Source organism: Hibiscus syriacus, unplaced genomic scaffold (genome assembly GCF_006381635.1).
Source record: "Hibiscus syriacus cultivar Baekdansim isolate YM2019G1 unplaced genomic scaffold, ASM638163v2 tig00111741_pilon, whole genome shotgun sequence".
Lineage (NCBI taxonomy): Eukaryota > Viridiplantae > Streptophyta > Magnoliopsida > Malvales > Malvaceae > Hibiscus > Hibiscus syriacus.
The window spans coordinates 2,915,009-2,940,409 of record NW_024063166.1 but is presented as its reverse complement, the minus strand read 5'-3'; the positions used below and the strand labels follow the sequence as shown (position 1 = coordinate 2,940,409).

The 25,401-nt window shown below is 32.2% G+C and overlaps 2 pseudogenes; both read left to right on the top strand.

Moving 5' to 3' along the window:
- The first annotated feature begins 17,898 nt into the window (after window positions 1-17,898).
- LOC120168943 lies at window positions 17,899-20,268 on the top strand (annotated as a pseudogene).
- Window positions 20,269-22,141: 1,873 nt separating this feature from the next.
- LOC120168914 lies at window positions 22,142-24,972 on the top strand (annotated as a pseudogene).
- The last annotated feature ends 429 nt before the right edge of the window (window positions 24,973-25,401 follow it).

Genomic DNA, 25,401 nt, shown 5'->3' with positions numbered 1-25,401 from the left:
TTTAATTCCAACTGTCATCCAATTTCTTATAATAATCATCTGAGCCATATTCAGTTACCTACTTTCTACCGCATTCGTATCGAGTGCAGAAATTAATTAACTATTCAGATAAACCAACATTTTCATTCATGCATTTATCAATACCAACATATTTCATAAAGCATTAAAAGATAGTAATGTATTACCTCAATTTTTGTGCCATACTGCTCGACCATTTAAATTCCATTTGAGCGTCATCGATCCTTAATTCAACTTCCAATAATTCCTCAGATGAATATCAACAGAAATTACATCAAAAACGGAGCTTAATTCCAAAAACAGATCGAATTGGGTGATAAATCAGTCAAAAATAGCTTACCGGGTTTGATTTTGATGAAATGTTCTTCAGATTCGGATTCAGAACGTCGAAAAATATAAAATATGACTTTCCGAATATTTTGATTTTTCGGTCAAAGTCAAAGTCAACGGGTTTGACTGGAAATTTTGAGGCTTTCAGATCTGAATTTCAAAAAATGGACTGCAAAATCGAACTCATGATAGGTGTACCCGAAAAAATTCAACAGTCGTTCAACGCCCGGTTAACGCCGGTCAAAGTTCTGGTCAACTGTGGTCAACGCCGGTCAGCAGTTTTACACAAATATACCCTAACAAAAATTAATTACAAAATTAGCTACCTTCTAAAAATATTTACAAAACTAACACTCGAGTTTTACACAAATATCACCCTAACAGAAATTAATTACAAAATTAAACACCCCTTACGCGCAGTGGCGGCGCGTACGGTGCGTGAACAGTGATACGGTGTCATAAAAATTCTCGAAAAATTCCTAAAAATTATTTTAAGGCATTTTGAGACACTTACCAAGCTCGGTTCACAATTTTGAACGACGGAGAGCTCGATTATGAAACATCGAAAACTTTACTTTCTCACCCCTCCACGTGCCGTCAAATATAGAGAAACAGAGGACACCGGTGGACTCGGAACGATGCAAGGAACACGATGGTGTGGGAGGTGTCCAAAACTGATGGCCGGATCGACGTGAATCAACAAAAAAACCAACAAAAATTGAGTTAAAATCGATGATACTTCCGATGAAATTAAAGACGAACGACGATGATTCACGACGAAAGGTTTAAGGGTTTTTGTTTATCGATCGACAATAAAGACGATGGTGGTTTCGGTTTGTCAAACGGACGCCAGAGGGTGAGTAGATCGGAGTTGAAAGGAGGGTTAACTGGGGAGGAAAACTGGAAAATTTTCTCCAGAAAACATACGGGAATGGGGGTTTATAATTCTCCCAAAATAAAAATAGGTAACCCATGAGTTTAGTCACTGAACTTCCTGCACTTCTTAAAATTATCTACCAACTTTATGTTTTTTCAATTTAATCCCCAATTTCTTCCAAAAATACTAATTAAATTCACCACTTTATAATTCTAAAATTTAGACCCTAAATTGGGGTGTTACAATGAACATAAACTTTGAACTAAGAACAATTTCCACCTTTCATGGGGTATAACATCCTTAATTGGTATAATGAATTTTGAGAGGTAAAAGTTGATCAAATTTCATGAGTACAGTGGTCATGAAGTAACAACATTTTTTGAGCCTTTAGAGGCACATAATATGAAAAGATTATTCAGGCCAATGGTTTCCTTGACGAAATTGAGAAATGTTTTCCTAAAAACAATAAGGTTTATATGACATCACTTTTGACTTCTTTGATGTCTATAAAGTATAAGGGCCAAGGAAATGTGAGGGACTAAATTATGGATATGTTTCATGTTGCTTCAAGACTTGACAGTTAAGATCGAGTTTTTCTAAAGAATTACTTTTTCTTGTGATTTCAGTATCGCTTTCTATAGATATTAATCAACTGAAATGGAGAAATAAACTCTAAATAAGGTCATTTTTCATTATGTGCAAGAGGAAGAAAATTTGAAGCATAATAAGCTTGAAATTACTCATTTAAAAAGTGCTTATAAAGATAAGGGCAAAAAAACATAATATAGTTGTTAAAGGGTCCAACACAAAAAGATAACAATATGTTACAAAGGGTTGTTCTCTTTTTAAGATAAGTTAAGACATATGAGGAGAAATTAAATTTTAAAATAGTAAGCAACTACTTTAGTTATTCTGAGCGATCCAAGGGTTATAAGTTTTATGATCTCATAATTAGGAGTGTTTTTAAGATGAGATATATAACATTATTTTTTAGGATGTTGAGTTTAGAGGGGGAAATAAGGTTTAAGGAATTGCTTTTGAGGGGAATTAAATTATAACTCAATTCCTATTATCACTTTTGATGATATCCATGTGTTCATACATGTCATTAATTAATAAATGAATCTAGAACCTCAATAAAATAATGTTCAATAACTCTCCATTTAAGATTAAAAATTGTTACAAAAGAACAAACTCAACATCTTTAAAGAACAAGTGTCATTTTGAAGATCAATTATATGAGAGAAGTATTATTTTAGATTATTATGTTTATACAATAAATAAAGATGACATTGAAATGATGGAAGATGATTTAATAAAATTTCGTTGTGTCATAAATGTTCTGAATCTCAAAAGTTTATTAATTTCATGTATGAAAAGTATAAGTTTTATACAATATAATAAAGTTTGAGAACTTGTCTCATCACCTGAAGGTGCAAAGATTATTGGTTGCAAATGGATATTTAAAACCAAGATTGATGCAAATAGTGATGTTGACATGTATAAAGCATATCTTGAATCTAAAGGATATACTAAAAAAGAAGACATTAATTTTGTAGAGACTTTCTCTTTGGTTTCATTGAAAGACTCTTCCAGGATTATCATGATACTTGTTACTCATATTTGATCTTAAGTTACATAAGTTGAATTTTAAAATTTTGTTTCTCAATGGTAACATTGATGAGATAATTTATACTATGCAATTTGAAAATTGTTTTTAATGATACAAAGTTAATGATATGCAAATTAAGGAAATCTATTTATGAGCTTAAGTGTGACTCTCTTTAATGGTATAAAAAAATTTATTAAGTGATTATCTTATTTGGTTTTGAGATAAATTTGGTTAACAATTCTATATACTACAAGTTCAGTGGGAGTAAACCAAGTGATAATCATTAGTGCTAAAGGAAACAAGTTTAGCCATGATCGATGCCCTAAGAATGATTTTGAAACTAAGGAAATACAAAAAGGTTCCTTATACTTCCAAAATAAATAAAGAGTTTAATGTATACTTAGCTTTGTACGCACTCAGTCATAGCGTATGATTTTGGGATATTAACTAAATATTTAAGAAATTTAGGTGTGGATCATTGGATAGCAACCAAATTGATTCATATTATACATTTAAGAAAAAAAAATATTACATGCTCACATATCATAGGTCTAGTAAGTAAGAGATCATCAGGTTTATAGACTCCGGCTTATTGGAATATGGATGCAAAATTTTTTCACATGAACTGCTAATTATGGATTAATAAGAAAGACCACTTCAGTTAATTTGTGACAAAAAAGTTACAATCTTTTATTCCATATACAACAGAAACACATTAAAGTCTAAGAACATATGTTTCTGATTGTTAAAGAAAATACATAGTGATTATGTGTTTATAGAGCATATTGGTACAAACTCGTTATTGTGAGTTTATTAATGAACTGTCACCCTAGGTCTAGACACGCACAAAGTCGGATAAAAATCTGATCTGAATCGGATAAAAACCGATTCGATTTTTTCACCTAGCCAAAAAATTGGATTTTAAAAAAACCGGTTCGGATCCTAACCAGTTTGGAGGGCCAGATGGTGTAATCAGTGTAACCGGTTTCGGTTTGAGAAAAATCAATTTTTTTAAAAAAACCGGATATAAAAACCCGGTGGTGGTGAGATCCTCATTTAAGCTCCATTTCACGCACACCTATCACAAACCAAAAGTTAATCAAAGCACAACTATTCTAGATAAATTAGGTGTATTTATAAACATTTTATGCATGTGAAGAGCATATACACAAGACACTCATCAACGATAAATTAAAATACTTAAATATTTCAATGTTAAAATTACATCGTCATCAATTGCAACAAAGTTTACGATAATTGAAACAAAGTTTAAAAATAAACTATATTAACGGCTAGCTTTTAAAACCCCATACCGGATTTTTTTCGGATAAAAACCGGTTTTTTATCCCTTTTTTCAAACCGATTTTTAAACAGTTAAAAAAATTGATCGTCCATTTTTTCCCAAACCGGGTATACTATCTGGTTTTTAAATATCTGATCCGATTTAAAAAAACCGGTTTTTCCCAAATCCGGTTTAGGATATTTTTTGTGCAAAATTGGATATTCAGATTTTTTATGCACCTCTACCTAGGTCTTTCATGAGCACACTACTCATGTGGGTGTAATATCATTTAAGGATATTCAATTTTAGTGGTAGTTTGTAATTTAAATACATGTTGGTTATAAAAAAAAATTCAGTTATTTCAGATTAAAGATATTTATTTTAATGTTATTTTCTGCAAAAATAAAGTTTTGTTTTGGTTTATTCACACTCTGGTTTTGGTAAAATTTGATCTCACTAAAGAGGACCAATTGAAAATAGACTTGTACGCTTCAAATTGCATGTAATTTCCATGTTATGCTCCATGATTGATCTATGTCATTTGATTGTGTTTGTATATGTGACCATTGATGGGTCTAGTCATGATTGATATGGCAAAGGCCCGCTTTGATCCTATATGGATATAGTTTATGGACTGAGATTGTTATAGAATACTTACTGCATGATAAAAAATTGTGAGCTCATTAGGTTATACATTTATCACAAAACATATGTCACCCAAGTGGGAGATTGTTGGATTAAAATCCATAATTATGGGCGCATAATTTTAATGTATATTGTTATCATAAAATATGACATAAATTAAGTGATCAATTATGTTATAAAGTAATAAGGTATTAGAAGTCTCATGAAAATAAAAGTGTAAATACTATTAAAGTTGTATTTATAATTTAATGAGGAGCACAGTAATAAGTGCTTAATTTAGTTAATATTTTGTTTTTAAATTACTCCATAACCATTGGTTTTTGTGGCTTAATTGTTCATTTTGATTCATATTCTGTGCAGGACGTCAGATTCTGAAAATTGCACAAAAAGGACAGAATTCTACAATTTTCTTTTCTCAGAATCAAAGGTGGCTGGAATACGGATTTGAATTAAACTCAAGTTTTGGATAATATTTTAAACATTATATTTTATCTTTGTATTTTATTTTAAATAGGTTTTAGTATTTTAATTAAGTTTTAGGATATTATTTTTATATTTTATCTTTGTTTTATGTATTTTAGTTTAAATAGGTTTTAGTATTTTAATTAGAATTTAGAATATTATTTTAAATATTATTTTTTAGGTATTTTAGTTTAAATAGATTTAAGTGTTTTAATTAGGATTTAAGATGTTTTAGCTTGTTTTTAGGAATTTAAAGTCTATAAATACCCTCTCAGGGTAAGCCTAGAAACATATCTCTCTCATCTGAGAATAAAATCTTATTTTTCTCTCTATTTTTTGCATACTTTTTAATTATGCTAAGTATGACTTTGGTAATGCTTAGCTAATTTTTTCTCAAGCCGAAGACTGAAGCTAAGGCTCAATTCTAAACGTGATAATTGTAAGGTACTTAAATCGCTTTGGATTTTTCTCTTTGTTTTCTGAGCTTAATTTTCAAATCAAAACGATTTCAACATTAGTACGGATATTGTTGTGGTTAACGTTTAAAGAAGGATTTTCTTATTGAAGTATATTCAACTTCCCGAGAACACACTTGGCAAAATTGTTTGCTAAGAGGAAATTGAGATCGGAATCAGTTGTTGTTGAAATGACACAATCCGAGTTGGCAACGAATAATTATATTTGTAAGCCGACATGAATCTTGAAGTAAAAAATATGTTTCAATGACCCATGGAATTTGAGGCAAAGCTGAAGTCTGAGGCTGCTTTCACAATAAGGTTCTCTTTATCTCAATCTCTTTAATTTGTTTATTTAATTATTTTCTTTTATTTAATTCTTATCTTTTATTTTAAAAACAACTTTTAAAAATCCCCCTTTTATATTTATTACTATTAATATTTATTATTTTATTATTTTTCCTTTTTCTACAATTATTTATTTTATTATACCTTTTCTACTTTACCTGGAATTCTATCTTTTCCTAAAATCAAGAAAAATTTTTATTAAAGGACAAAAACCACAGTCCTTGTGGATCGACCCTGCTTCTTTATACTACTTTTTTCTTTCTATTTAAGAAGTTAAAATTATTTTGATAGCAAAATGACAATTATTAAATTGGTGTCGTTGCCAAGGACTAACGGCAAGTACTGATTTATTTTTCTAGTTTTTGATTTATGACCAGAAGAAACCCAGGTGAATTAGTAGATGTAGATCCGGAGATCGAAGCACGAGCACAAAGAATCCACACACAAACGCTTAGAGAAAAGAGAAAAAGACAAGAAGAACAAGAGCAGAGTTCAGAAGCATAATCAAATCCAGAGACTGAAGTAGACGTATACAACATTACGATGGCATAAGAAGAACAAACGATCCGAGAGCTAGCCACAGCTCCTGTAACTCATATGCCATTATGCATTAATTTTCCTAGTGGCGGGACTCCATTTCAATTAAAGATGAGACTCGTTCATCTTTCTCCCACCTTCCACGGCTTTTCCACTGAATATCCGCACAAACACTTGCTGGAATTTAACATTGTTTGCATTAGAATGAAACTACAGGGAGTTACTAAGGATAAAATTAAATTGAGAGATTCCTCTTTCTCTTTAGACAATTTGGCTAAAGATTGGTTATTTTATTTACCTCCAAATTCAGTTAATTCATGAGCTGACATGAATCGAATTTTTCTTGATAGGTTCTTTCCAGCGGCTAAAGCAAGCGAATTACGAAGGAACATTCTTTCCATTCAACAAAAGACTAAAGAAAGTCTTTATGACTATTGGGAACGATTTAAAAAACTTTTTGCATGTTGTTCGCAACACGGATTAAGTGAGCAAACGTTACTTCAATACTTTTATGAAGGTCTTTTACCAATGGAGATGAAAATAGTGGATGCTGCCAGTGGAGGAGCATTAGTCAACATGACCCCAACAACAACAATGGAATTGATTTCAACCATGGCATCCAACTCTCAACAGTTTTCAAGTGAACCCAGCCGACGGGTTCACGAGATAAGTACATTTTCCCTTAAAAAAAAGTTAGATAAAATAATTGAAGTAGTTAATTCACTTGTTACAGGAAAATCTGGAGCAACAAGAGCATGTGGGATATGAACAAAGCTAGACCATCCGACGGATTTTTGGCCGCTGATACAAGAAGAAGGCAATGCAGAAATCAATGCATTAGTTAACTTTCCAGGTCTTCCACAATGACAATACAACCCATACAACAATACTTATAATCCACGATGGCGAGACCACCCAAACTTTAGCTACGCGGCAAATAAAAGACCATCATTAGAGGAACTTATAGGAAAGTTATCAATTTCACAAGAAAAGTTCATTGCATCCCAAGAAAAATTACAAAGCTGAACCGAAATACATCTTCAAGAGTTAGATAACCAAGTAAGCTGACTAGCTCAAACAATGGGAAAATTAGAATCACAAGGAAGACTACCTTCTCAAACGAAGTTAAATCCGAGAAATAATGTTACTGCCATCACACTTCGAAGTGGAAAAGTTATCTCACCCAAAGTTCCAGCAGAAAAAGCCACACATCAGAAAGAACAAGAGAACACGCCACCTTCAGAAATACAAGGTACGTCTAACACCCATCCCACTCTTTCTTCTCATAAAATCACGCCACCACACTTCCCATCAAGATTGATAAAGCGTGATAAAAGAGCTAAAGAAAAGGAGATCTTAGAGGTGTTCCAAAAAGTTCAAGTCAACATACCTCTTCTTGGAGTAATTCTACAAGTACCATGATATGCTCGATTTTTAAAAGAACTTTGCACTACAAAGAGGAGATTAATGGGGCACGAAGAGGTAAATTTGCGAGAACATTTCTCTATAATTTTTCAACGAAATCTCCCACCAAAGATGAAGGATCAATGTATGTACGATATACCTTGCAAAATAGGTGATTTTAAAATTAAACGTGCAATGTGTGACTTAGGAGTTTCAATTAATGTTATGCTATTTTCTATATATAAAATGATTACTAACAAGCCTTTGAAGGAAACAGGAATAACCATATAATTGGTTGATCGATCTGTGATCTATCTAATGGGAGTAATGGAAAACATCTTAGTAAAGGTTGATGTATTATTTTTTCCTGTAGATTTTTATGTCATTGACATGGAACATGACAGATCATATTCTTATTTCGAGGTACTTTTAGGTCGACCTTTCATAAGCACCGCACATACAAAGATCGATGTTAGAAATAGTATACTGACAATGGAATTTGATGGTGAGATCGTTGAATTTGATGTTTATAAAGCAATGAAATGCCCTAATCATGTTGAAATAATTAATTTTGATGATATTATAGATCCTTTAATTTATTAATATATTGAATATAATTTTTCTTATGATCTTTTTAAGGATCCTGAACATCACAAAGAGGAAGAAAATGAGTTTGAAAATATCAATTCAATCAATTCTGATTTATCTTTATCTTCCTTTAAAACTATAATTTTACCTTCTGTTTTGCAGGCACTTGAGGTAGAATTGAAGCAATTACCAGAGCATTTGAAATATGCCTTTTTGGGCAAAAATGAAACTTTGCATGTGATCATCTCAAGTAAATTATCCGAAGGAGAAAAGGAAGCTTTGGTAGCAGTGTTGCGCTCTCAAAAAAAAGCCATAGGATGGACCAATGTCGACATTAAAGGATTAAGTCCCTCGACTTGCATGCACAAGATTAAAGTCGAAGAAGGAGCAAAACTTCACGAGAAGGACAACGCCGATTAAATCCACCGATGATGGAAGTAATAAAGAAAGAAATTCAGAAAATCCTTGATGTTGAAGTAATCTATCTGAATCGTATAGTAATTGAGTAAGTCTGATTCATGTGGTTCCCAAGAAAACGAGAGTCTTAGTAGTCGAAAATCAAGAAGGTGAGTTAGTGCCCACAAGAGTTCAAAATGGATGGCCATTTTGTATTGATTACAGGAAGTTGAACTCTCTTACTCGAAAAGATCATTTTCCTCTTCCTTTTAAAGATCAAATGATTGGAAGATTAGCTGGAAAAACTCATATTGTTTTTTTTATGGTTTTTCAGGTTTTTTTCAAATCCCATTGGCGCTAGAGGATCAAGAAAAAACGACTTTTACGTGTCTCATTGGTACATTTTGCATATAGATGAATGCCCTTTGGTCTTTGTAAAGCACCAGCCACCTTCCAAAGATGCATGTTAAGTATATTTCCTGACTATGTGGAGAAGGGCATCGAAGTTTTTATGGATGACTTCACTGTTTATGGTAATTCTTTTAATGAATGTCTTGATAATTTAACTAATGTGCTTAAAAGTTGCTCAGAATATAACCTTGTTTTAAACTATAAAAATGTCATTTTATGGTTGATAAAGGGTTAATTTTAGGTCATATTGTTTCCTCAAAAGGGATTGCGGTTGATAAAGCTAAAACTGATGTTATACGCTCACTTCCTTACCCTACAACTATGAGGGAAATCCGTTCTTTTCTTGGCCATGCAGAATTTTACCGCAAGTTTATTAAGGAATTTTCGAAGATAGCACAACCTTTATGCAATCTACTTCAAAAGGATCAAGACTTTGACTTTAATTCAAAATGCAAGGAGTCTTTCAATTCATTAAAGGAAAAGCTTATTTCAGCTCCAACTGTTCAGCCACCAAATTGGAATCATCCCTTTGAACTTATGTGTGACGCATCAGATACTAGCATTGGAGCCATTCTCGGTCAAAAATAGGGAAAGAGCCACATGTCATAGCCTATGCATCTCGAACTTTTGACTCAGCTCAGAAACATTATTCGACTATGGAAAAAGAACTTTTTGCTATAATTTTTCCTTAGAAAAATTTAGATCCTATTTGCTTGGCACTAAAATTATTGCTTTTTCTGATCATGCATCTATAAGGTATTTGATGAGCAAAAAAGAGGCAAAACCGAGGCTTATCCGATGGATCCTACTTTTACAAGAGTTTAACTTGGAAACTAAAGACAAAAAGGGATGTGAAAATCTGGTAGCAGATCACTTGAGTCGAATTCCCCTTTCTACATCTGAACCACCACTTAGAGAAGAATTTCCTAAAGAAAAACTGATGGTGGCGCAAAGTATAACCCCATGGTTTGTGGACATGGTTAATTATTTAGCCACATATAAGTTAACATTAGATTTGCGGAGAGCTGAAATCAATCGAATTAAGCGGGAATCCCGATACTATATTTGGGATGATCCTTATTTATGGAAGTATTGCTCGGATCAGGTAATTCGATGATGTATTGCTGAAAGTGAGGTAAATTCAATTTTACAATTTTGTCATTCTTACTCTTGCGGTGGTCATTTTCGACCAAAACGTACATTCCATAAAATTCTTGAATGCGGTTTCTATTGGCCTAACATTTTTCGGGACTCTTATATGTTTTGTAAAACTTGTAAAAGATGTCAATGTACAGGTAATTTAAGCCGAAGGAATGAAATGTTGCTAAATTCTATACAAGTTTGTGAAATTTTTGATGTTTGGGGAATCGATTATATGGGCCTTTTCACTTCGTCATTTGGAAATACTTATATTATTTTAGTTGTAGATTATGTTTCTAAATGGGTGGAAGCTAAGGTCACTCGAAATAATGATGCTAAAACTACAGTTAATTTTTTGAAAAATATTTTTTCCAGGTTTGGCACGCCACGGGCTATAATAAGCGACAGAGGAACACATTTCATAAACCGAGTCATTGAGTCCCTAATGAAGGAATTTGGAGTAACTCAAATAATTGCTACCGCTTACCATCCACAAACAAATGGATAGACAGAAGTATCAAATTGGGAAATTAAAACAATTCTTGCGAAAATTGTTAAACCGGACAGAAAGGATTGGAGTTAAAAATTAAACGATGCACTTTGGGCGTATTGAACTTCTTATAAAGGTCCTATTGGGATGTCACCATACCGGCTTGTTTTCGCTAAACCATGTCATTTACCAGTTGAGTTAGAACATCGTGCTTATTGGGCCGTTAAATAATGTAACATGGACATGGATGCAATTGGTGAAGCTCAGAAATTACACATTCAAGAACTTGAGGAAATCCAAAGAAATGCTTATGATAATGCTCAGATATTTAAAGAAAAAACAAAAGAATTTCACGATAGTAGAATTTCTTTTAAAACTTTTTTTCGGTCAAAAGGTTTTATTATTTAACTCCAAATTTAAACTTTTTACAGGAAAGCTCAAATAAAAATGGCTCGGACCGTTTACAGTAACTTAAGTATTTCCTCACATTGCTATTGAAGTTGAAGATAACTCAGGAGTTCGATTTAAAGTTAACAATCAAAGACTAAAGTCGTATTATGTAAATGCTTCGGTTGGTCTAATTGAAGAAATCAATTTAGAGGGACCAACACTTTGAAAAATCAGGTCGTCGAGCTAACGACGTTAAACAAAAGCGCTTGATGGGATGCAACCCATTTTGTTCTATTTTTTTATTTTATTTCATTTTTATTTTCGTTTTATTTTCTTTTTCTTTTTCTTTTATTTTTTAGCAAACTTTATTTTCATTCTATTTATTTTATTACTTGTTTAATTGTTTGAAATTGAGTTATTATGATGTTGATATGTTGGGATAGTTGGTTGCAACCCAATCGAATATTTCTTACCTTCGCCCGGGCTCATCTCGACATGACCGTGGTCGCAGTCACTACTAGATTGGGGAGTATTCCTTTTCACTCTCTTTGTTTTTAAATTTGAAATATGTTTTGAGACAAAACGAATTAAGTGAGGGGGGAAGGATAAGCATGTGTCAATTTTTTCCTTTACTTGTTTAATTATTTGAAATTGAGTTATTATGATGTTGATATGTTGGGATAGTTGGTTGCTAGTCTTGAATTTCGCTTTATACTCTTGCTTCCTTTTGGATTATGATAATGTTTTTTATCGAATTTAATTTGCATGATTGGTGATTGATATAGCTGGTGAATTTTTTGTTGAGTATTGATATTTCATGCTTTTGTCGATAGAGATGAATTTAACTTAATGCATCTAAACTTTTCTTGTGAGATTTGAGCCTAACGAGGATACATTTTCTTTCTTGATCATTGTTTGACTTGTGTGTGTCAAATTAATTAGGATATTCTAGAACTTGTAATCACAATGCATATCGAGACTACATGTTGAACATAATGTTTTAATGTGATAAGGGCACCTAGGATAAACCCACTCTTCCTAAAAAGCCTACCCGTTTATATATTCCACTAGTGAACTGCATTTGATCCTATTTCTCTTTCTTTTTTTTACACCTCATAATTAAACACGAAGGCTTTTTTTTATTTTTCATCTCTTTTCACACCCTTTCCGAGACTTGAGATCTTGTATCACTGTTATTCCACGAAAAAATTCAATATTTAAAAAAACTGGAAAAAAACAAGTTCATTGTTTCGAACAGTAAAAAAAAAGAAAAAAAGACCCTTTGTTAAAAAAAAAAGAGGAAAGGAAAAATTGATCGCTTCAATTGTCTTTCATCTATTCTTTTTCTTTGTTTTGTTCTTCATTGTGCTTCATGTTAATTCGTGGATTGTTCTTAATTTTTTTGATCTCTTGTTTCGGTATTTTAAACCTTTCTTTTCGGTCTTTCCCTGCCTTAACCTAAACCCTGTTACACCTTGTTTAAAGACCCCTTGATTATTGCATTATGTTCATTTTTCGTAGTGGAGACTTGATTGGATTCCAAACCTATGGTAATATTTTGGTTAGTTTCAGTTTGAGCGATTTCATTTACCCCAAACACTTTGAGAGGATATGTGTACCTTTTCTTACTTTAAATTTTCTTGGTTGTACCTTTGCTTGATAGTTACTTGAATTCGGCAAATATCATGGACTTAGTTCGATTGGAAGTTTGAGGAATAAATTGAAATTGAAGATGGCAACTTGTGATTTGGATGCATTAATTGATGAATGCTTGAGGACAAGCATTGAATAAGTGAGGGGGAATTTGATAAGTGCTTAATTTAGTTAATATTTTGCTTTTACATTATTCCTTAATCATTGGTTTTTGTGGCTTACTTGTTCATTTTGATTCATTTTCTGTGCAAGACGTCAGATTCTGGAAATTGCATAAAAAGGACATAATTCTACAGTTTTTTTTCTCAAAATCAAAGCTGGTTGAAATTCAGATTTAAATTAAACTCAAGTTTAGGATAATATTTTAAACATTATATTTTATCTTTGTATTTTAATTTAAATAGGTTTTAGTATTTTAATTAAGTTTTAGGATATTATTTTTATATTTTATCTTTGTTTTAGGTATTTTAGTTTAAATAGGTTTTAGTATTTTAATTAGGATTTAGAATATTATTTTAAATATTATTTTTTAGGTATTTTAGTTTAAATAGTTTTAAGTGTTTTAATTAAGATTTAAGATGTTTTAGCTTATTTTTAGGAATTTGAAGGCTATAAATACCCTCTCAAGGTAAGCCTAGAAACATATCTCTCTCATCTGAGAATAAAATGTTCTTTTTCTATCTAGTTTTCTCTCTATTTTTCGCATACTTTTCAATTATGCTAAGTATGACTTTGGTAATGCTTAGCTAATTTTCTCTCAAGCCGAAGACTGAAGCGAAGGCTCAATTCCAAACATGAGAATTGTAAGGTACTTAAATCGCTTCAGAATTTTCTCTTTGTTTTATGAGCTTATTTTTCAAATCAAAACGATTTCGATAATGGGTCGAATATTGTTATGGTTAACGTTTGAAGAAGGATTTGCTTATTGAAGTATATTCAACTTCCCGAGAACACACTTGGTAAAATTGTTTGTTAAGAGGAAACTGATATCGGAATCAATTGTTGTTGAAACGACACAATCCGAGTTGGCAGCGAAGAATTGTCATTGTAAGCTGACATGAATCTTGAAGTAAAAATATGTTTCGATGATCCAAGGAATTTGAGGCAAAGCTGAAGTCTGAGGCTGCTTTCACAATAAGTTTCTCTTTATCTCAATCTCTTTAATTTGTTTATTTAATTATTTTCTTTTATTTAATTCTTATCTTTTATTTTAAAAACAACTTTTAAAAATCTCCCTTTTATATTTATTACTATTAATATCTATTATTTTATTATTTTTCCTTTTTCTATAATTATTTATTTTATTATACTTTTTCTACTTTACCAAGAATTTTTTTTTTTCCTAAAATCAAGAAACAGTTTTATTAAATCAAAAAAACCATAGTCCCTGTGGGTCGACTCTGCTTCTCTATACTACCTTTTCCTTTCTATTTAAGTAGTCAGAATTATTTTGATAGCAAAACGATAGTTATCACAGAGTTATAAATACAAACAATAATTGATTCTTAAATCAACTATATAAAGGGGTTATGGTCCCCAATAAATAGATCATATCGTATTTTCTCTTATCTCCGTCAAAGAGTTTATACTTAAGAAAATTCTATCTTCTTGGAAGATCACAACCAAATATTCAATGATTTCAACCTATCGATTAATTCAGGTACACTTCTGCATCTAGTAATTTTATTCTTGATGATTTGGCATGATTAGATCTTGATTTTTTTCATATTTTTTATGATTTGGTTGTAACACGACAATCACCTATGCCATGGCTCATGATCATATCAATTTGTCTACTATTAGATTATTGCGAGGGCGATAGCATGATCTAAGATAAGCGTTGACATCTTCCTCCACTCACTATGTTGATGTCCTCATCTACGTTGAAACCACATCTTAATCACCTTATTACATAAAGTTGTCCCTTCTCACGATGTCCATCACTTACCCTCAAAAACTAAGGTTGTGATTCTTTTGGATGGGACATTCAAAACCATAGCTCTATATAAGTAGACCCACTAACCTCTCGTTTCCATCTTGTTTGTTATTGTTGTGTTAAATGATCTTAAGACTACAACCTTGAGGTACCTTTGTTAGTATGCACTTCACACTCTGAATACCACCACATATTTAGAATTATATGATGCATCACTCGATGTGTAGTCCTTCGCGAGCCTATCGTTTGACGACATCTTTGGAGATGTGTCACTTCAATGTTCCTATATTGATTTATCAATAATATCATTATATTGCCTTTAATTGACATGCACTTGTTGTTAGGTAAATCAATGCTTTTGGTTCATTATGACAAGTTAAGGACTTCTAAAGGTTTGAATATTGTTCTTGCCTTGACTAAGGTACATCATTACCCTTTTTCTAATGAAAAATATTTTCTTAATAATCACCCTAAAATTCATGACGATAGAGGGGTTTGTAACTAATTATTACAATGGCAAATGTATCTTAGAATTGTGTCTTGTGGTATATGAACAATGTCTTAAGAATGACATTTTTTGAAATAGACATTCGGCGTTACACATGCTGAGACATCTCAATTATGCATATCTCTATTGATTTAGTGACAAGGGAGTAATAGAGACATATTATGTTGTACAAATAGAAATATCTCGAAACTTTCCTCAATGAAGGTACCATAAGTCATCCCAATGCTTTAAATAATGAAGAGATCTAGTGGTTCACATTCTCTTATTTGAGCAGAGACCTGCATGCAGTTTATCCTTTCTGATTTGAGGCAGAGAGTCGCATATAATATACATATCAATAGCGTGAAGCATCTCAATCTGAAATATCTCTTGCTGAACAAGAAAAGACATCTATATTAACGATGATCTTTTCGTAACATGCTAGTTTATTAATAATTTTATAATTTTCAAAACCTCAATATTTAAAAAGAACATCATTTTAATATAATTTAGTGATTATTTGTTTACTTTATCCCATCGTAATTTATATTTTTTTGGGTATTTGTTAACCATTACGTTAAGATAGTAATTTGAGCAATATCCTTAATCGGGGATCGGTTTAAAATTTGGGTTATAGATCGTAAATGATTATAACATATGGGATACTAAAATTTCATCGACGGTACAAGTCCAAAAATTAATATCAAGATCATCCAACCCTACCATGTTCACTCAAAGGAAATTAGTTGTACAGGAAATTAGGGTAAATATTCGATCAAGTCGAGACGAGTGAAATTTTTCTAAATTATTAGAGTTGACAAATCTTATTTTATAATTCAAAATTTTATTTTAAATTTTTCCGAGTCGAGTCAAGTTGTTCGATTTTTTATTTAAATTTAATTATAAATATTTATAATATTATGGTACTATTTGATTTCAATTTAAACGGTTTTTTATAACTATATAAAATACATATATATTTATTCATATTTTTTCATATATAATATACATAAATCATATAAAGTTGAGAGACACGGCTTAAACTTATAAATCAAATAATTTATTATTAAAAATTATGAGCTTTAAGCATATATTTACGTTGTTTGAATCACTTCTTCCAAAAACATGGACTGGATTTGTGTTCTCGACGTTGAGGCGAGGTGACCTGTGTAGTTTGGGCACCAACGACCACCGGAGAGCAGTAGCGGACAGCGACAACTAATGCCGGCGGTGAGAGGCGGACAGCTACCGAGATTCTAGAGCTTCTCTCTTCTAATTTTGAGAGGGGAGACAAATGAGCTGAAAACCTTTTTTTATATACCTAAGTGCGGTGGGATTTTTTTATTATTTTAAAATTACCACGTCACTTACAGTTGGTAAATGTGATTTTTTTATTATTTTAAATTGCCACGTAATTATTTCGTTAATGGGTTAACGAAAGTTAACGGTAGATGAACTTAAATCGAATAGATCAATAACGTAAAGGACCAAGCGCACTTAATTAAAAAAACGGTGATCAAAGTCGGTCAGACCAAAAACAAAGGGAACTATTGTCATAGTATACCCTTTATAATATTATGGTATTATTTGATTTCAATTTAAATGGTTTTTATAACTATATACAATACATATATGTTTCTTCATATTTTTTTCATATATAATATATATCAATCATATAGAGTTATCCAATCCATTTATTATAAAAAAATTATGAGTTATCCAAGTTATTATTCGAGTTATTCAAATTATATCTTATAATTCAATTAGAATTTGATTTTTTTTTTCAAATCAAATAAATTCGAGATAAAATTTTTTGAATCATGTTTTATTCACCCCCAACGTGAAATTCATACATGAGTTACATTTTAGAAACTCTAGAAAGAGTTTATGGTTCCCAAAATTTTAGTTGGAAATGCCATTAATACAACATTTTCAGTATTTGTTTCTACAAACAGATTCGATCACCTTTCTTTCACACCATTCAACAACTGCAATTAAATGTATTATTTTTTCCCTTTGAATTTAGAAGGAAAAAGAAAGCATAAGGTCCACACAACAGAAATCATTTACAATTTGATCTGCAATGGAGAAAGAGATGGCCTCAATGGAATCACCCGACAACTCACCTCCAAAATGCTCATCTTTCGCAATAAGAGAAACAGCAACTCACCAAAAAAAGATGGCCTCGTTAGACCCTTCTAATTCACCCCCGAACCACTCCTTTGCACTAAGGGATCACACCACTTCTCAATGCTTATTGAGAAGCCTTTCCACTAAAGAAGCCTCCTTCAATGGCTTCCATTGCTCCCCTACTCGTTACAGCACTCCTTCTCCCCACACTTGTTCTCCCCTATCCTCTCCCCTCCGCACTTTCGATGCTTCCGACCACACCGTCCGCCTCGACGCTTCCTATAAGTGTCTGTCTTCAGTCCTTTAAAAAGATGGTCAGATTCTGTCCATAGCCATCTCGAATGAGATCGTCTATACCGGATCGGATTCGAACTTGATAAGCATATGGAAGTTGCCGGAGTTTTTGGAATGTGGAGTGATGAAAACTAAGGCATCATCCGTTGTTGCTCTTGCGGTGTCACATGAAAGGGTTTTCGCAGCTTATGGTGATACCAAGATTAGGGTATGGCGAAGAACATGGGATGATACGTTGAAACATGTCAAGTTGGCGACAATACCCCGGACCAGCGGATATGTCCGAAGCTACATTTCCGGAAAAGACAAAATGGTAATGTGTCGGTCTTGTTAACTTCCTTTAAAATTTTAAATTTTCATATATTTTATTTGTTTTTTTATTGATAATATGTTTTTATCCCTAAAATTTTATAAATTCGCCATAAAATATTGGATAAATTATGAACTTTACTCTTTCTCCTATTTCACTTACTATACTTCAGTTTTTTTCAATTTTCTCACTAAACGTAATACATTAGGGTTTTTTTGGTCACTTAGCCGTTAAATAGTTAACGACATTAAAATAGGTTGTTATATAGATGCAAAACAACGTCATTTTAGTGAAATTTTTTTAAACGACATCGTTTTTAACGTTGTTAGCTATTTAACGACGGAGTGATCAAACAAGGAGAGAGAATAAATATCATTGACCAAAAAACCAATGTATTAAGTTTAATGAGAATATGGAAAACTTTTAAAGTTCAGTGAGCAAAATAGGAGAAAGAGTAAAGTTCAGTGATATAATTTATAATTTATCCTAAAATATTATTAGTTAATCTATTACATAAAATCTTGCGTCTATTCCTGATAACATGCATATGAATTCCGAGTAACCTAGATTTTATACAATATTGTTAGAGGGTAAGTGGTTAGTGAAATAAGGTTGAAAATGTGGGAAATGGCTGATGCAATTGAAGGGTTCTTTTAAGATAGGGAGAGTGAATGGATAGCAAGCATATTGAGATCAAAGAAAGTAAATGGTGTTCCATTTCAGATTCAATTCTCAGCTACTATCTACCTATGTTTATTACACAAGTATAAAACTTTGTGATTATATCTAGTTTACCTTTATCCATTAAATGTGGCACTGAAATTTTTTATTTCCTCGACTAATTTTTTTATGATATAAATTTATTGTGTTTATAGATATTAGTAATCTTCTATATGACCTTAAATTGCATTATGAAACTTTGGTCACCAACCTCTTATTTATACTGCAGAAACAGATTATTTCAGTTGTCTCTCTATATTATTGTGCAGACAGATATTTTATTGGAATTGCTCCATTTCTGGTTGAGTTCGAAATTACAATTGGATGAGAAATTCATGCATTAACAGTTCTTGTAATATCGATCTTTCTAGGCATAATATAAAAAAAATGTTACTAATATTAAATAATCATTTTAGTTCCTATTTTTTTAGAGTATTTTAGTCCTGAACATTTCATTTTTGGGGGAAAAGACTTCTTCATCTATAAAAATCGTTAATCAAAAAAGGGTCAACGCTATTTGTATATTAATTTGTTACAACTTTCCAATTCACAAATTACTTAAACTTGGCATGCATTGATCAATTGAATTGCAGATGAGGCACATGGGGCCAATAACATCACTAGCAATCAACGTATCAGACAACATTCTCTACTCAGTTTCCGTCAATAAAACCGAGGAAGTTTGGAGAATATCAGACCTCAAATCCATCGAGAACATCCTGGCACATTCTGAACCCATCAACTCACGGAATACTCTACACCGCCTCCGACAATGCCACCGTCAGGGTATGGCGACGCAACTTCTGCCGAGAAGAATTTCCTCATTCGCTCATGGTGACCTTACCAGCCAAATGCTCACCCGTCAAAACCCTAACACTAACCGCGGACGGCAGAGTATTGTATGGAGGCTGCACCGACGGATACATACATTACTCGCTGAAAGGTTGGTTATCAGGCCAACTACAATACGGAGGTGCACTCCAAGGTCATACGCATGCAGTCATGTGTCTAGCCAGTGTGTCCAACTATGTCACCAGTGGCTCGGCCGACTCGTCTTGCAGGGTCTGGACCAGGGAACATGATGGTCAACACGTATGTCTAGCCGTTTTGGTGGGGCATAGGGGACCCATAAGAGGTGTGGCTGCTTTTTGGGACATTTGGGGGACGAGGTTGAAGATGGTTCCACCATCCGCAGTGGGAGCCTTGATGGAGTTTTGAAGATGTGGCGCGTAAATCGTACGAAGAGTGCCAGTGGAGGCTTTGTAAAAAATGATTATTTCTAGTTAGATGAGGGAGTTTAAGTCATTTGGTTAGGTTATCAGGAATGTACAGTGTAATTTGTTCATTATTTGATTTCTGGAATTCTGTCTGTCGAGTTTATACCGGGACTCAAAAATTTTGTAGTGTATTTATAGTTGGATTTAAATAAATGTTAGATATAGATATAGCGATACAATTAATAATTTAATAGACTTTTTGTTCTGACATTTATTTTTGTTCGGATCTTAATTTAAACTAACGAAAATCTAACATCATGAGTCTAAACGCAAACCTAATCAGTTATCCGGCTTACACTTGTACCAAAAAAATCTAAACTCAAATCAAACTAAATTGTACCATCTTAAACCCTAACTAATCTCAGGAAACTCTCTATCTCTCATGTCTATCCGGTCAGTTCGTCTTAGGGACAGATGCAGAATTTTATGTTAAAGAAGTGAACTAACGAAAATTTAACATCACGAGTCCAAACTAAAATCTAACCCGTTATCCTACTTGTACCAAAATATCCAAACTCGAATCAAACTAAATTCGTAGCATCCCAAACCATAACCAACCTCAACAAACTCCCTCTCTCTCTCTCTCTCTCTCTCTCTCATGTTTCTCCTATCAGTTCTTCTCAATGATAGACGCAGAATTTTATGTTAGATAAACAAATTTATAAAATTTTAGAAATGGACGAACTTATAAAATTTAAAATATGATAATTTTAAAGTTTCAGGGATTATTGCAAGCCAAATCCATCCAAACTCCTGGAAATTACATAAAGAAATTCCAGAAAATAATTGAGCTGTGTCAAACTCATCAAAATATGAAATATAATGATAAGCAACCTTGATTTAGTCTTAATTTATTAGTTTTAATAAAATTATGGCCTTTAGATTGATAAGTAACCTCGATTTTGTCCTAATTATGTACTCTAATAAAAGTTGTCGATTTTTTTAAAATTTCGTTCATGAGCATGTTATTACACGTTAAGTTATTTGCTTATATGTATTTATTTTACTCTTGTTATCAATTTTATGGTAAATATTATTATAAGATTGCTACTAACTCTTTCTTTACACCCATTTATTTTTTTTCCAAAAAAAAAAAGACTCCAAATATTTTTTATAATAATGATTTAATTGATATACAATCATATCCAATGTAAAATAATTAATGATATTTCTCTCATTTAAAACATCGTTTTTCAAAACAATATTTCCTGAACCTAAAAATAGTTCTGACGATAGTAACTTGCGTGAAAGTATTAAAGTTTAGGATTTTGGTTTGATTAGTGAAAATTACAATTAAGGTGTAATTTTTTTTTATAAATTTAAATTAAATCAAATTGAATAATATTAAATATAATACCATTTTAAAAATTTAAAAAATATTTCAACATTTTCTTACAAACAATTATAATTTTAATTCAACAATTTCTAAAACAGATTATTAAAAACTCTTAATTGATTTTTTCTCTTTCTCTTAAGTTGTATGTTCAATACTAATAATTTATACAAATTAATAAATTGCTTTTTTTGTCAACAAAAAAATATAATTTTAATTCATGAATAAAATAATATATATATATATATATATATATATATATATATATATATAAAATTAACTGACCCTTATTCTCATATAATGGGGTAAGGGAGGTAGGATAGTAGACTGCCCCCAACGCCAGGTTGAGAGCAACTTCCGTGAGAGACCTCTGAATTATGAATTACCCACCATGAGATTCGATCCCACGACTACAAGGTTAAGAGCCTTGCACTCTACCAACTGAGCTGAACGGGCAATCCATATATATTTATATATATAAAAGTAATTATATCAATCTTAATAATATTAGAATCAAGCCCAATAAGCTTAAAATTAGTTTCTCTTGGGCTTTTTTCTATTTAGTGTCCATTATCTCTTTCAAAACCCTTTGTTTCTCTCTTCCAATTTCGCTATTTCCGTCCCTTTCGGAGCCTCCACAACCGACGGTAACCTCGCCGCATCAAAGGTAAGACACTCCTATCTCCGGCGCATCCTTATGTTACACTTCGTTCATTTGTAAACCGCTGCTCCAGGCATTTCCACTCCGTTGGTACCGGCGTTATCCCTTTTTCTTATTCTTTTTTTTCCCTCTTGGTCTTTTGGCTTTGAAGTTTTTGCTGTTATATTTGTTTGGATTGAATAAACTGAATTACTTTCGTTTCAATTTTTGGTTTTGGTATTTGCTTTTGCTTTCCTTTTTCAGCTTTTTTGTAGTGAAACTTCAGATTCCTCTCAAAGTTTTTATTTTTATAATCTTTCAACTTTCTTCTGTATAATTTCCAAGTCTTAAGCTTCGCCAAAGTTTTTGTCTTTTCTTAGCTTGTGAATAATGTGTAGCAAGACCTTTCTGACTAAATACAGAAACTTCAATTGCAATTGCAATCTGAAACAAGGTTAGGGGTGAGTATTTGATCCAGTGAATTTGTGAAATTTTATTTGAATACTTTTTGAACCGAATTTCTGAAATTCAAGTCGAATTGTTTGAGTTCATGAGATTGTAAATATAAATAATATTATGGTACTAGTTGATTCTAGTTTAAATAGTTTTCTATAATCATATACGTTAAACATATATTTCATCCTATATTTTTCATACGTGATATATAGAGGGACTCGACTCGAACTTGAAAACATTCCATTAATTATTAAAAATTTCGAGTTATTCTAGTCTTATTTTATAATTCAAAATTTATTTAAACTTTTTTCAAGTCTATTTGATTTTATAAAATTTCAAGTCAATTCGAGTTGAGTTTGTTAGAGTTGAGTGGAGTAAAAAATTCAAATTTTTTTGTCAGTTGAGCTTTGCTCACCCTAATTGGGGTGGACTTGTGTGGATTCATTTCTTTTTTATTTTTCTTGGCATTAGCCTAGATTTTGTGGAAATAATTTGGGAAAACAAAGGGTGTAATTCATTTGTTTTCTGTATTGCTATTAGAAAAAATAGGTTAAACATATAATTAGTTGATTTTTTTAAAATGCAGATGGCATTGAGGGGAGTTTGGCAACTTAAAAAGCTGATTGTAAGCTATTGTGATTGGGGAGGAAGTAGTAGGGGCATCAAGTATGATTTTAACATTTCTTTTTCCCACTTGTTAACATTTACATAAACCTCTTCGGTACAATCTTAACTTTCTGGTTGATATTGTTTTGAAACATTTGCTTGACATTTCTAGAGTGAAATGGAATTTCCGTGTGTTGCACGAATCTTTTGTATTTTCAGCACTGTGATGTGTTATTCTTGTTTTTGTTTGCTTAACAAAGCAGGCACCTTTTTGTTAAATGTTCTCTTGGTCTTTTGGCAAAGAGTTGTGCAAAGATTTCCTTGTTTATGCTGTGGAGACTCGTATCTATTTATAAATTAAACTATTGGTAACTTTCGAGTATTTGGTAAAAAAAAAACTTCTGACAATGCATAAACTGGCTAGTTTCCAGATAAGGAATGAATCAGCTTCCACACCGTTATATCATGCCGGGGTATTCTCTGTCTTGTCACTTTCATCCGAGAATAACGTGATGGTTTGATAGTTGAATTATTAATTATCTGAATCTAGTGATTAGATATTTATTCACCAAAGTCATGGTATTTCATAGATCAAGCAAGATGTCACAGATGATGATGGATTTCGTTTTGAGATGAAGTGCTGTCTTTAATATTTGGACCATTGAATTCTTAGCACTTTGGATTACATTAGGATACTCAACTTGTCTCTGCATGAATATGCAACAATAAGCATGCTTCCCGGTGAAAATTTGAAGTTTGCAGTTCCATGGAAATATTTTGGGACAAAAAGGAAAACAGAGCAACACTTTTAACAAAAATGTTGTGGGGATGGTAAGATCTAACGGTCTGCATTTCTCAGTCATTATTACATGATTAAGTTTTCTAATGACATAATGGTACAAGACTGATTCCTTTTCAAGTAAGTTGAATGACAAAACATGTACAGATATGGGATTCTACTCCTATGCAATGGTAGTCTAAAGTTAATTGTTATAATTAATCATTACGCAAAGCATGTACAGATATGAATTCTCTCCTTCGAATTGGCGCTGAATTCATCAAATTCACTCTTAATGTCATGCAAATTTTGACAATATTATGCCAGGGCATTTATGGAGTCGGAATTACCAACTTTTAAAGAGAAAAACCCTCAACTGGAGCTGGTCACCTAACTCATTCGTGGACAGCATTTGAAGGCCTTTTACAGTAAGTTACTCTTTGAACATGTATTGTTTCTTCAAAATCACCTCAGCCATTTAAAAACTAATCTCTTGCCAATTTGTCAGAGAACAAAAACTAGCGGGTGGTATGCATGAAGAATATGACTCCTGAAGATCCTCCTTCATGCAACCAGGCTAAGAAACGCTTTAGGAAGAAAGGTGGTAAAATTGAAGACGAGTCATGTAACTAAACACCCTAGTGTGCAAAGTACATGGGCAACTGAGGTGAAATTTTGAGACACAATAGTACTCTCTTTTTTGCTGTATTTGCCCATGGTAACTTTTTCTAGAACATTCCATCGCATTGGAGGTCGGTGGAACTTCTATGTTATGGACAAATCCAATTGATGTTTGAATCATTGGGTATGAATTGAAAACTGCCTCAACTTGTATGATGTGTTGAAAGCATGGTAGTAGTAAAGATGATTGGACCCATATATTTACTGAATTTTTAGCTTTGATTTTCTTATGCTGCTCAACTAACGGCTCATATAAGTGATTCCTCAGAGAACCCCTTAACAAAATTAACACAAAACACGAATTATGACTCTTAACACTATGTTTGCTAGGAAGAAAAGGAGGGTTAAATAGGTTACCTATTGGGAAGGGGGAAAAGGATGATTTTTTCTCTCTCGAAATCTATCAGCTTTTCTAATGTAGAAAAACAGTATTTAAATGAAGGGTAAAGTATACGAATGATCCCTTGATTATAGGGAATTGTTTTGTTGAGTCATTTGACTGTTAAAACTTACAAAATGATCATTTGATTATAGGGTGGTGTTTTGTTGAGTCATTTGACTATTAAAACTTACAAAATGATCATTTGATTATAGGGTGGTGTTTTGTTGAGTCCCAAACTATTAAAAGTTGTAAAATAATCACCAACTATTCATATGTTCCAAGCTCGTCATTTTTTTGTTAAAAAATTGATAACAGTCTAAGTTTGACAGTAAC